Below are 13,173 nucleotides of genomic sequence, written 5' to 3'. Positions count from 1 at the left end.
TAAAGGGAATTCTGAAGTTGTAAGGTCTTTAGTCAAAACTGTAGTGTGTGTGTGTGTCTGTGTGTGTGTGTGTGTGTGTGTGTGTGTGTGGCTCGGGTAAACATAAACCCTAAGTTATGGGGACAAAATGTCGCCACAAAGATGACAATATCCAAAATCATTGACCTCGGGAATTTTTTTGATCCCCATGATGAAAACAGCTTTTAAATCATACTAAGTGATGTTTTTTGAAAATGTAAAAATGCAGAACGTTTTCTGTGATGGGTTTAGGGGTGGGGTAGGGTGATAGAAGATTCAGATTGTACAGTATATAAATCATTATGTCCATGGAAAGTCCCCATAAAACATGTAAACAAAACAAAGCACAAAGTCACTCTAAACTCCATGGCCATGCTATGATTTTGCATACGTCATTGCATAGGAAAAAGTATCAACAGCACCTCGCGTTTTGAAAATGTTCAAATGAAACTATCATTTACAGACAAAGCATTATGTTTACTTACGGTTTGCGATGTTGCTGTCAGATATAGTTGTCTGCTTCCTTTCTTACTTCCATTTTCATCTGTCCTTCTTTACCATTTCAACAAATGTTTTTTGCAAACTTTCCATAATACTGTGCCTTGTTTACAAAATTAAACTGCAGTCAAATGCTCCAAACAAACATATAATCCTCTGACGTGACCCGGGATGCCATTTAAAATAAGCCATCCAGTTGTTCCAGGATCCTTCTAAATCTGTTCTGAGATGCAAACAAACTATTTAAACAGGACATATCAAAGAGAACGTTCTTTTACTCTTCCATTTGTCCAGACTCAAGAGTGCAGAGTATGTCAGAAACTGAACAGGCATTTGGGTACTATATATAGTGTAGAAGGCGTCAGTCAAATTAAAAGTGTTATAATTTGCTTTTGACACGACACTTGTGTCTGGTGTAGACAGGTGTCAGTTTTTAATAAACTGAACACCAGTGGGCGGGGCCTTTGGTGTGATAATGTAGAACTATTTGTTGAAGTCATATGCAAATGTATTTGCCTGTGTAACATCACAGATCCTACAATATCCAAACCAACTATTTTTTCAGACCTCATGAAGGCAGAACAATAACGGTTATTATATTACTTTATTTTATATAATGCTATACACTACTGTAACGGAATACCAGACTCAGAGACAGAGATTAAGTTAAACTCAACCAGAGTATTTATTGACAGTGATGAATTAAACAGAAACCAGTTGAGTAATGGCACAGTCAGGATAATAATGTGCAGATGAATAGGAACTGAGTCTCTTGTCCTTTACCAGGGTACCAGCGGAGCAATGATGACTGAATCATGATAGTAGAGAGAGCACACATCTCTTCAAATGGTTGTGGCGAGTAGACAGGTACGTATAATACTCCAAACAGTTGCTTGCTGGACAATCACAATGAGACCCAATAAGTAAGTAGAAAGGATAAGTAGTCTGTAATCCATAGTTGAGACCAGACAAAGAGCAACTGTGAGGTGTGTGCTCTTATCCTGGTGCAGATTGGAGTGCTGATGGGAAACTCAGTGGTGGCTGAGTGAGTGCAGGTGAAGAACAGGAGGAATGCCGGAAAATGTAATTTTTGACTAGGCTGCGTCCGAAAACCTAGTCTGCTGACTTGTTGACTCACTGCCCTATCAGGCAATGACTTTGCAGGCAGCGTCTGCGCAACAAAGGTACCTCACAAAACTGATTTCGGACAGACTTCTGAGGCAGCATAACGGTTTAAAGATCTACAGCAAAATAGAGCAAGCTTTTTCAATTTATTTCAGGAATACATGGCTTCTTGGCCCATAGTTCCACAAAATCACAATATCATGACAGATGCTCTTTTGATCATTCCATGATATATATACAATGGCAATCTTCATGCATACCTCGACTCACCGTGACACTGTGACACATCAAAAAAAACATCACCAACAAGTGCGAGATCACCCAAATATTTCTTACGCAGAGCCACATGTTTATGTGTATGTGTAATGAATATAGCTCTCCTGTACCATCAAGGACTTGCATTGTGAATAAATATTCAAATTTTGATTTTCTAAAACTGATGTGTACCATGCATCATGTGTTTTTCTCTCAATCGTTGATTTAGAATAGACTATTAATATAACGTTATTATATCACTTACACTTTGAGCCTCCCAGGCACTAGAAAAAACATAGAAATGCAACAGAAATCGAATGCAGGAAACCTATGTTTTCTACCTACTTTACTTCATCTAACTGAAAAAGAATGTTATATGTCAATATTTAATGACTAGAAATTTCTCACTAGAAATGACATCATAAGTGGAAAACATTTATCAAAAACGTTCAGTTATGCACCACCAGTCAAACTGACCACCAGCCGCAACTTTCAGACGCCATCTTTATTTTTCCAGCTCAACTGTCACAGAATGGAAAGCACAGGATTGTGAGATATCAAAGCCAGCGAAGGATAGATATATGCTGCCTTAAAAAATCGATCAAATGAAGATATCTCAGGAGACAGCTTTTGTTATTGATGTTAGAATTTTGTATAGAATTTGTAAATATTTTTGGTTAATACATGATGTGCTTGATTTTTTTTAAATGAATTATTTTCATATGTATATTCTTTTTATAATTATGATCTTCTTAACTTTGTAAACATGAAAAAAAAAAGATTATCCTGTGTTATTGTTTGATCGAGCATGCCACAGATGTCTTCAGTGAGCAGATCACGGACACGATGCTGAGCAGGCAAACGTTTGTTGTGTATGTCCCTTAGCCTTCTGAAGTCTTCCCCTTTTGAACTATAATAAGTCATTTCCTTTTTCCCTTATACTTACATAGACATGCTCCAATCCCACAAATACCCGGATTTCTCTTGGCTGCGTTCCCAGCTTGTGACATTCAGACAGGGATAGATGGAGTGCGTGGGTATGTGTGTGTCGTGCACAGACTTTGTCTGACTCTCTGCCACCTGCTAGCTGCCTGTGAATGCCAAGGTGCCTCAGGGTATTCGGCGGCACACCACTGATTCACATGTTTCCCATCCTGCCCCTGTGTCCTTTCATTACCACTGACTAAGGCCTGGGGCAGGGGGCTCTTTCTGTCTCCTTCTCGCTCGCTCTCCCTCTCATCTCATCTCCCTCACTCCCTCAGGAGGAGACCACCGCATGCTGATGTGACAGGAGCACAACACTAGTCGTCCTCCATCTGTGGAGTGCCGTCTGCTGCCACCCCGTCGTGACCTTTGACTGTCTCCAGGAGTTATTAGGCAAGGGCAGCAACCGAGGGTCAGTCCCTGCTCTGTCAGGAGCCCGGAGTGGTAAGGCGAACGTGTCAGCCGAAGGAGGGGTGGGTCAAAGACACCATGTTGACGTGCTGACCTACAGAGATATCTCAGGTCAGGGCAGGGTTGTTAGAGACATGCAAAGTTTCAGTTAATCAGAATTCTCTGTCTGTATCTTGGCATTCTTGCACATCTTGCAACGTGGCAAATGCGCTTAAGCATCGTTGTTTCAGTCTCTTCTCATTAGTATTCATATCTAATATTTACATGGACCTATTTATATGTGGGTAATATGAGCATACTGATAACATTGTAAAACGGAAAAGTATTTAAATGTGCATTGAAATGTTAAAAATATTTATAAAAAATAAATAGCAATTGAATATATTATTTTGGGCTCTGTTGTTAATTGTAACCTATAATATTATAGTAAAGTAAAGTTTCCCTGTAGTTTACAGCATTAGTTGGGAGAGATTTTTTCTTCTTAAAAAAGTCAAACAGATATCATTCTGAATTATTGGCTATAAGTATCGGCTGAGGAATTTAGTATCGGTGCATCTACAGTATAACATATTTGTATAGTTAATTTGAACTATTATATAGATATTTTTAAGCCATTAACCTCATATTTACCCTAAACTTCTCAACAATATAAAAAAACATAAAAGGCAGATAAATGTCTATCGTCAAGGACAATAATTTGTTTACACTTTAGGGTAACGTTGTTACAGTGTGATTACACAAGTAAGCACTGAGTAATATTAATTTACTTATAAAGTAAATTATCAATTACATTTCCTGAATCACGTAAATAATAGGCTATTTTCATTTAAAAATGAAGACAATTTGTGGTTACACTTTATTTTAAGGTGTCATTGTTACAGTGTAATTATACATTTAAGTACTGAGTAATATTAATTTTACTACATGTACTTACTATAAGGTTATGGTAGGATTATGATTTGGTTGAGGGTTAGTTGCATGCAATTATGCATAATTTACTGTTATTACTATGGTAAGTACATGTAACATATGTAACAAAGACACTGTAAAATAAAGTGTAAACCCAATTTGTCAAAACAGTAGAGTATAGTTTGGATCAATACTGTTGGTCATTTAACATTTCTATCATAAAACCAGTTGTCAAATATTAAATCTTCAGTTACTTCTTTGCACTCTTTCATAAAAACTGTAACGTTGCACTTGAAAACATTTTGTGATTCAGTGTCTGTGGTGGTTACTGCCCAGGTTTCAATGTCTATTCAAATGTACAAGACTGTGCAAAAAGTGTCCCTATGTGACAGTTTATTGGACGAGAGGGGTTAAAAATAGGAGGTCTTGGTGATGTACGTTTCAGAGATGGAGCAAGTTATTACATTTTGATGGTGTACAAAGACAAAACATTATTTTGGAATACTGTGCACTGAATAATTCACAATAAAACCAGGATATGTAATAAGAACAAAAATAGGGGCAATTTTCGTTTCATGGTGCATTTGAAACGACTTCTTAACCTGCAGATGTTAGCCTGCTTCTCACTGTTTGCCACACACCGTAGCTGGTACATCCTAGCTTGTTTACTCATCACACCCAGATTTCACACTGCGATGGAAATGACATGTTACCCAGCACTCTGCAGGATTCTAGTCTCGCCAATATGCCTGTGTCGTAGGTCTCTTCGACAGTCACAACAACATGACTACATTATGATGTGCTTAACATCTACACACAATAACCTCCCTTTCAGTAAGGGACAAATCAAACACAATTCCAATAAAATAAATTGTCATGCAGATTGCCAATTACTGCCATAGGTAATTATGAAATTTTTGAAATTACAGTTTTGCCATTGTACAAAATTCTGGAGAACGAAATGAGCTTGTGGGTACCTTTAGCAGGTGGCATCTAAAATTATATATTTTATAGAGCATGGCAGTGAAATTCAGAGTTTATTTAGACAGTGTATTTCATAAAGTGTGTGTGTGTGTGTGTGTGTGTGTGTGTGTGTGTGTGTGTGTGTGTGTGTGTGTGTGTGTGTGTGTGTGTGTGTGTGTGTGTGTGTGTGTGTGTGTGTGTGTGTATGCGCGCAGATTATCAGACCATAGAGGAAAGCAATCTGCATAGAGGTTTTCGAGTGAAACCCCAGCAGGGATGAATTGTATTGTTTTTGAAAAATAGAGCTGCCATGAGAATAAATAAGTCTCAAATAAAGAGGTTATGGGGATCAATTAGGTCCAAAGATCCATTAGTGACACTTTAATTACATTAGGAACAATGCTATGATAATTACATTGTCAATAATTAATAGCCTTTTAATGTAACAAAAGCATTGGGAACACAGTCATCAGCTAATAGGTTATTACAGAGTTGATATCATCAGCAATTCCATAATGTAAGACTGTGCTAACAAACTGTGAGTAGTAATGGTGTGAAACGGCATACTATCATTTTATCAGGACAGTCCAGCATGTCACTGCATACTAATCAGTTAATTATCGAATTAGTCCTGACTAAAGAGTTTCATTGCATGTAATCCAAGTTGACAAAGTGTAATACATGAACCCATCTAAACCAGGTTAAAAGATGAATCTGAATGTACAAGATAATCATGTTATCTAATGCAAAACACTTTAAATTCTATTCTATCCTATTCTATTTTCAAAATTTGAAGTCGTCAAGTCACCTTTATTTATTTAGTGTTTTATACAATACAGATTGTTTCAAAGCAGCTTTATAGTGATAACAGGAATATTATTCAGTTCTCTTCCAACAGTGTCAGTGCAGCCAAGTCAATATTATTGTTGAATATGAGGTCTTTAAATATGAAGTCTTTACTATAGAGCTGATGAGATTTATCTGGTGTGTTTTGATTTGGAAGAATTCGAAAACATGAACTGTTTGCATGCTGCCATGAACAGGGTCGGGATACATGGTTCTATTCTACTTTATTTTTAACTGATACTATTCATATTAATTGCAAAAAGTCTTGCCAAGTGGTTCACGGTTAAGCTTTTACCCAGCGGGCAGTACTTTTAACATGTTGTCTGCAGATATAGCACTAAAGGGATGATACTGTACCTCCAGGGATTATGTTGGCATGAATTTAAATTATTAATATGGAAGTTAACACTGAAATTTACAATTTAACATGGAATGAGCCAATGTTCAGCAAGAGATATATTGTGTCCCACATTTAAAGAACTGTTGGCGCTGGTAAGAATTTAAAGCCCATATTACAAATGTCACTATCTTGTAAACTTAAAGGCTTTTTATCATTTGCAGATTGGGCTGTTGTTAAGCTATTATTTTATTATTTTTGTGGGCCTTTCTTCTTTTTTACTGTGGTTTTGAATTTGAGTGTTTTGCATTATTTAAATGTACACTGAGGAGCCAAAACATTATGACCAGTCACAGGGGAAGCGAATAGCATTGAACATTTCCTAACAAGGCCACATTTTTATGGAATGCCAAAGCTGACTTAATTAAAAATAAATAAATACATAAATAAATAAATATACGAATAAATGTAAAAAAGCAAAAATACATAAATAAATACATAAATAAATATACAAAGAAATGTAAAAAAGTACAAATAAATGAGTATTTATACTTTTATTTCCTTATTTATGTATAATTGTATTTTTTCACACATTTATTTATTTATTAATTTATTAATTTATTTATTTCCACTTTTATTTAATTCCACATTCATTTATGTATATATGTTTTTGTCTACATTTATTTATTTTCACATTTATTTATTTATACATTTATTTATTTCCACATTTATTTATTTCTACATTTATTTATTTCTGTATTTCTTTGTCCGTATGCTGATGAGGGGGGCGTGTTTTACCTCAGACATCAGCAATCGAGCTCAGAGTGGCAGTGCTGAAGCTTTGAGGCCACAGTGACACCTTGTGGTGTGTGACCAAACGAAACGCAAGAGGTGTGCGGACAATATCACATTTTAAGTCATGTATATCACCCTAACTGTATGTAGGGTAGGCTATATAGGGTTAACACACATAGCACACATGAACAGAAACTGCACTTAAACGGGTCTGATAGCAGACACTTGGACATGGAAGCGAATTAAAGTATCCACTATTAACAACAATGTAAACGCGGTGGATAGGGCTGATAAGAGCTTGCGTTTATTGTCGATGAGACTCGCACACCAGCGCAGAACGCGGAGAGAAACCAGAGCACATTTCACTGATTCCTACGCAAGCATATTGATCAATGAGTTTGAAACGCGACTCAATACACGGTTTACATTCCCGTTTCATAATTTCGTATGCATAACAGGTGACAATTCAAATGCTTAAAACACAACCCATATTTCATAGATGCTGCTCTAAGATACTGATTAATCACAAGTCATCAATTTGGAATTATTCTTAAATCAAACAAAAGGGGCTCATGTAAACGCAGCTATAGTGAGCCACGCATCTCACCTCATGCAGTAGAGGACAGAAGCATCATCATGCCCATTCAAACAGCACCTGTCGTGCCCATGGTCGTGGTGATATTTCCCGCTATACATTTATTTTATATCTACCTTTCTTTGTATATTTATTTATGTATTTATTTATGTATTTTTGCTTTTTTACATTTATTCGTATATTTATATATGTATTTATTTATTTTTAATTAAGTCAGCTTTGGCATTCCATACATTTTAGGGTCTGGGTAGATTAGATGGTTAGCAAATAATCAGTTCTCGTAATATAATCAACATGTTGGATGCGGGAAAATGAGCAGGAATAAAGATCTGAGTGACTTTGGGCCCTATTTTAAGGATCTAAGCGCATGGTCTAAAGCGCAAAGCGCAAATGTAATTAGGGGGTGTCCGAATCCATTTTTGTAAGTTTAACGATGGGAAAAATGGTCGGCGCGCCCAGCGCATGGTCTAAAAGGGTTGTTCCTAATGAGTAATTGGCGTGTTTTGGGCGTAACGTGTGATAAACCATCAGAGTCTCATCACCCATTCCCTTTAAAAGCCAGTTGCGCTCGTGCCATGGCCTATTCGCTATTTACATGTCGGAATTTGCAAGTGGAAAAACTGAACTCTTCTCTAGCGAGGAAACAGATCTGCTCGTGCGCAAGGTTAATCTACAAGCAGACCATCTACGGGACAAAGTGTATGTGTGTTGTGGACCCGCCTATAGGTGCACATTACTAACAAGCTCTTTAAATTAAAAAAAATATTGCGTCATTGACTTTAGACCAGGTTTCAGTTGGTCAATGGCGCAGTTCAGTTGCCTCGAAATAGCAACGCACCAACAATGCCCCTGAACACACATTGTTTTCAGAGCAGCACACCCATGGGCGCACAAATGGGCGCAAATGCATTTGCCATTTAAACAACATATCGCAGGACGTGATTGTGATAACTGCGTCGGGCTGAAACTAGTAAAAATCACTTGTGTCGCACCTGGTGCTGCATTGGCCCAGGTGTATGATAGGGCCCTTAAACTTAGTCAACTTTACCCTTGTTAGATAATCTCTGAAATGGCAAAGCTTGTGTGTTGCTCCTGTTCAGCAGTGGTAAGAATTTACCAACAGTGGTCCGAGGAGGGACAAACCACAAACGGCGAAAGGCTCATCGATGCACGAGGGCAAAAAAGGCTTTCTCGTCTGGTCTGAGTCAACAGAAGATCTACTGTGGCACAAGTCAAAACAAAAATAATGATGGTTATGGGAGGAATGTGTCACAACACACAGCACATCGCACTCTGTTGCATAGCCTATGAAGACCTCTGTCCACCGCCGAAAGCACCTACAATGGCCATGTGAGCGTCAGAAATGGACCATGGATCAGTGGAGAAGGCCGTCTGGTCCGATGAGTCCCGTTTTCTTTTACATCACGGGGACGACCATGTACGTGTGAGCTGTTTACCTGGGAAAGTGATGGCACCAAGATGCACTGTGGGAGTGTAATGCTCTGGGCAGTTCTACTGGAAAAGGTCATATTCATATGGGCCATATTCATATCCATTCATATGGACGTATATTTGACACGTGCCATGGTAACATATAATTTTGTTTAGATTTGTTAAAATGTTGCTTGCAAATTAAATGTGTGCTTAAGCGACTTAACAACAATGATTTTGAAATTATTCTGCACATTACACAGATGTGAAATAGTAATGTACAGTACATTACTATTACATTTAGTACATATAAAGTACTCCTCTCTCATAAATGACACTTCATTTAAAAATATTATGTAGAAAACTGATACTATTATAGTTAAGTTCATGAGCAGGAGCTGATGAGGAAAATTGATCACATTCAAGGTTGTGTAGCTTATCACATTTATTAGCTCAAAAGGGTTTCTGTGGGAAAACAACCAACTTTTAACCAAGTACTGGAAAATGCTGTGTAAGCAAGTATTGAATTTTAAAAGAAAAATACATTTCAAGTGCATTATTGCACACAGTATATAATATTTCAAATTATACAGTATACACCACATTTAAAATGCATCACATTTAAAATGCATCAATAAATATAATTTTGTACAATACACTTGTTGAAATTAAATGTGCTTTAGAATATTAGTCAATACATCAAAATAAGTGTACTTCTTTAAAGCATTACAAAATCATAATGTACTTATTAAAAAGTGCACTTAAGTGTATTAAGAAACAGTTATTAACGCGTACTCTCTATAAGTACACTTTAATTTTACACTGTAAAAAAAGGTGCTGCCTCCAATTTTTAAGTACAATCAACTTGGATGTATAAGTCTTCAACTTAAATTACATAAAACTGACTTAAAAATGAGTTGATTCTTGTATAATTTTATTGAAAATAGGTTAACTTATTTTGATGAGATAAAGCAATTAAAACATGTTGTCATAACTTATTGATCATACAATTTTTTTACAGTGTAGTAATATATTCTCTGTAAGTACATTTTTTAAAAAGTTTAATTTTAAGTGCACTGACAGTACACATTTAATACAAGTACAATTCTTTTCACAAGGGTATACAAGGGAATATTGTGTGATATTTATGAGAGAACTTAAGGATGCAGCACTCACAGCTGTTTTTCGCACAGTCTTGTAACACAGTTTTCTTTCTATGTTTGCCAGTACGTCCATCTTCTCCTTGTACACACGCAAACACTTGTGCACATGTTACATGGCTGATCCTCACGGTTAGGTTCTTGTACATGTGTGTGCCAACAACATATGCTTGTGTTGGCATTAATGCATGTTTAATACGTGCTGTACTTTAGACTTCACATGAGCAGGATGTGGTGATTAGATAAGGCTTTGAATAATGTCTCAATCTGTCAAAACGGGCCTTCCTTCCTCCATGATCTTTTATTCAGCCTCAACATTAAGAATTAGGAATAGGATTAAAAAGCACTTTCGCCCATACAAAGATAAAGATGAAGAAAATTTGTGCAAACTTTCCCACTGAAATACAGGGTGAGTTGTGATTAATCTACTCAGCTCAACTCAATGCATTCAGTGCCATCTACTCAGACTGTCCCAAACGACCTAACACACAGTTTGACTTTATATTCTATTTTAGTTTATTCTACTAATACCTGGCACCCATGGACATAAAGTACACCGATGACCAGTGAATAATTGAAGTAGAAAGAGATTGGATGTGTTCTTTAAAAATCCCAGAAAAAAAGGGCAGCAAAACAACAAAGTATCATAGAAAAAAATATTTAGTTTTTAGTATCATATTTAGTTTTACACACATTCTATTTTTTTTTTCGTTCAACATTAATTCAATTTCCATTTGGTGTTTACACAGTTTCCAAATTAAAGAAATTTTGAAAATCATTTTACTTTTTTAAGCAACTGATACTATGTTATTTATAATACTATAATATTTATATTTAAAATGCTTTTTTATGCTATTTCTCAGACATCCACCTTAGATTGTAACAGGTGTACCAGGTTCAAACAGCAGCCAATCGCAAAGAGCACCATCCCCAGAGTACTGATAACGCACACCTGATACCAATCAAGTCATTCATCAACCACAGCACTTAACCACATGCCTAGAGCTTCGTTATTGTCTGGTCTCGTTTTGAGTAAGGACTGCTTTCCTGTGTTACAGACAGAAGTTATTCCACTAACCTGCATTCCTGGTCTCCTGCATCTTCCCAGTCATCCTCCGGTGTGTGTCCTGTGTCTACTGAGTCAACGAACACCATACCGACCAACCCAAAGAGTCTACTTTGCAATTCCTCTCCTTTCATCACAAACTGCTTCACATCTGTCAAGAATTATTATTCCTCCTTCATCCTTCTCTCCATTTCCCTACTGTGTTCCAATAAATCTCCATTTACCATCTTAAACCTCTGTCTGTGTCATTCTGTAACATAGATAGGTCCTATTGATCAAGGCAGCCGGTCATGTACCTCTGACAGTCAGCAAGTATCAAATTACAATCAGATGAGCCTTCAAGACTTGTGTATGACATCTGCCATGTTTACTGTGAGACTTCATGTCGCCACCCAGACGAATATTCTGAATGTGATATTTTGGGTGCCTGCTCATTCAGATGTAGGAACCGCCATGATTGATGAGTCTCAGCAACAATGATCTGCTTTTCAAAGTCTTTGATCTAATGACACACGACACACTGATGCTGAACAGAATATATGCACACAAGGAGACCAGAGTGTTGTAACACTGGGTCAGTTGTAACACTGTCAGTTTGACAAGTCAGAAAAGAGCTATGGTGATGCCATCAATATGTATGCCTCTTTTTGAGCTCACAGGAGAAGTGGCATGTTACTATGAGCAACATTGTACATTTTATGAATAAAAAATATATATTTTCAGGAAGGAAAGAAATAAAGTTATCAAGGTTATTTTTTGTCTAGTAATCACTGAATTGTAGATGCAGTTATTTGACTTGCATAATCTAAAGTAGCTATTTCTCTGGTTAATTTGATGCTTTGCATTTTTGGCGGGGGTACGAGGGTAAAAAGGGGTTTATCTTAATGCATTATAATAAATGAACAAGATGGTACTATTCACACTCATAATACGCCACCCTGGGAATTCCACCCAAAGAATTCGAATGAGCCCCTACAAAAAGGCATACACAGGTTCGTTTCACCGATAAGAGTCAGAGGCATGGGTACAAAAATACATTTTATTGACAATTCTTAAAAGACAATGTTAAAATAGATATGGAGCACATTGTTCCAATTCAACAGGCCACTAAGGGTTTAGGACAAAGTCAAGGCCAGGGATGAGAGTTTACCAACAGAGCTGAAAGTCAAACCATGCCACCCGCAGATGAAGGATCACTGCACGTCACTGTGCACACACACACACACACACACACACACACACACACACACACACACACACACACACACACACACACACACACACACACACACACACACACACACACACACACACACACACACACACACACACACACACACACACACACACACACACACACACACACACACACACACACACACACACACACGTTAATACCAATCACAACACACGGTGAGGAAGATACCACCACCCTAATAAGCCAGTCCTCTGCCCCTTGTGCTCAGGCCCTGCCAACACACACAAAAAGATGTACATTAAATAAATCACTTCTTTACTTTGGGGGAGGTTTGGATAAATATGCTGCCTATTGTTGTTGTTGTTTTTACTATTGTGTTTGCGAGATGGATTGTCATGCAGAGAAATCACTATTTAGGATATAACAGGATTTCTTTTCTTTTCCCAAACCTTATCTCCATGTCAACTACACAGCCTGCTTTTATGCGCATGTCTTCTTATCAGATAAAAAAAAATGATTTGCCTATATTTAGCACATATGATTTTTTTGTGTGTGTGGGCACATTTTTAGAATTTATGCAAA

Source organism: Siphateles boraxobius, unplaced genomic scaffold, assembly GCF_051911475.1.
Source record: "Siphateles boraxobius isolate OS27281-9 unplaced genomic scaffold, OSU_SipBor_1 5, whole genome shotgun sequence".
NCBI classification, from domain to species: Eukaryota; Metazoa; Chordata; class Actinopteri; order Cypriniformes; family Leuciscidae; genus Siphateles; species Siphateles boraxobius.
The sequence above is the reverse complement of the archived record's forward strand: the minus strand, read 5'-3'. Positions refer to the sequence as shown.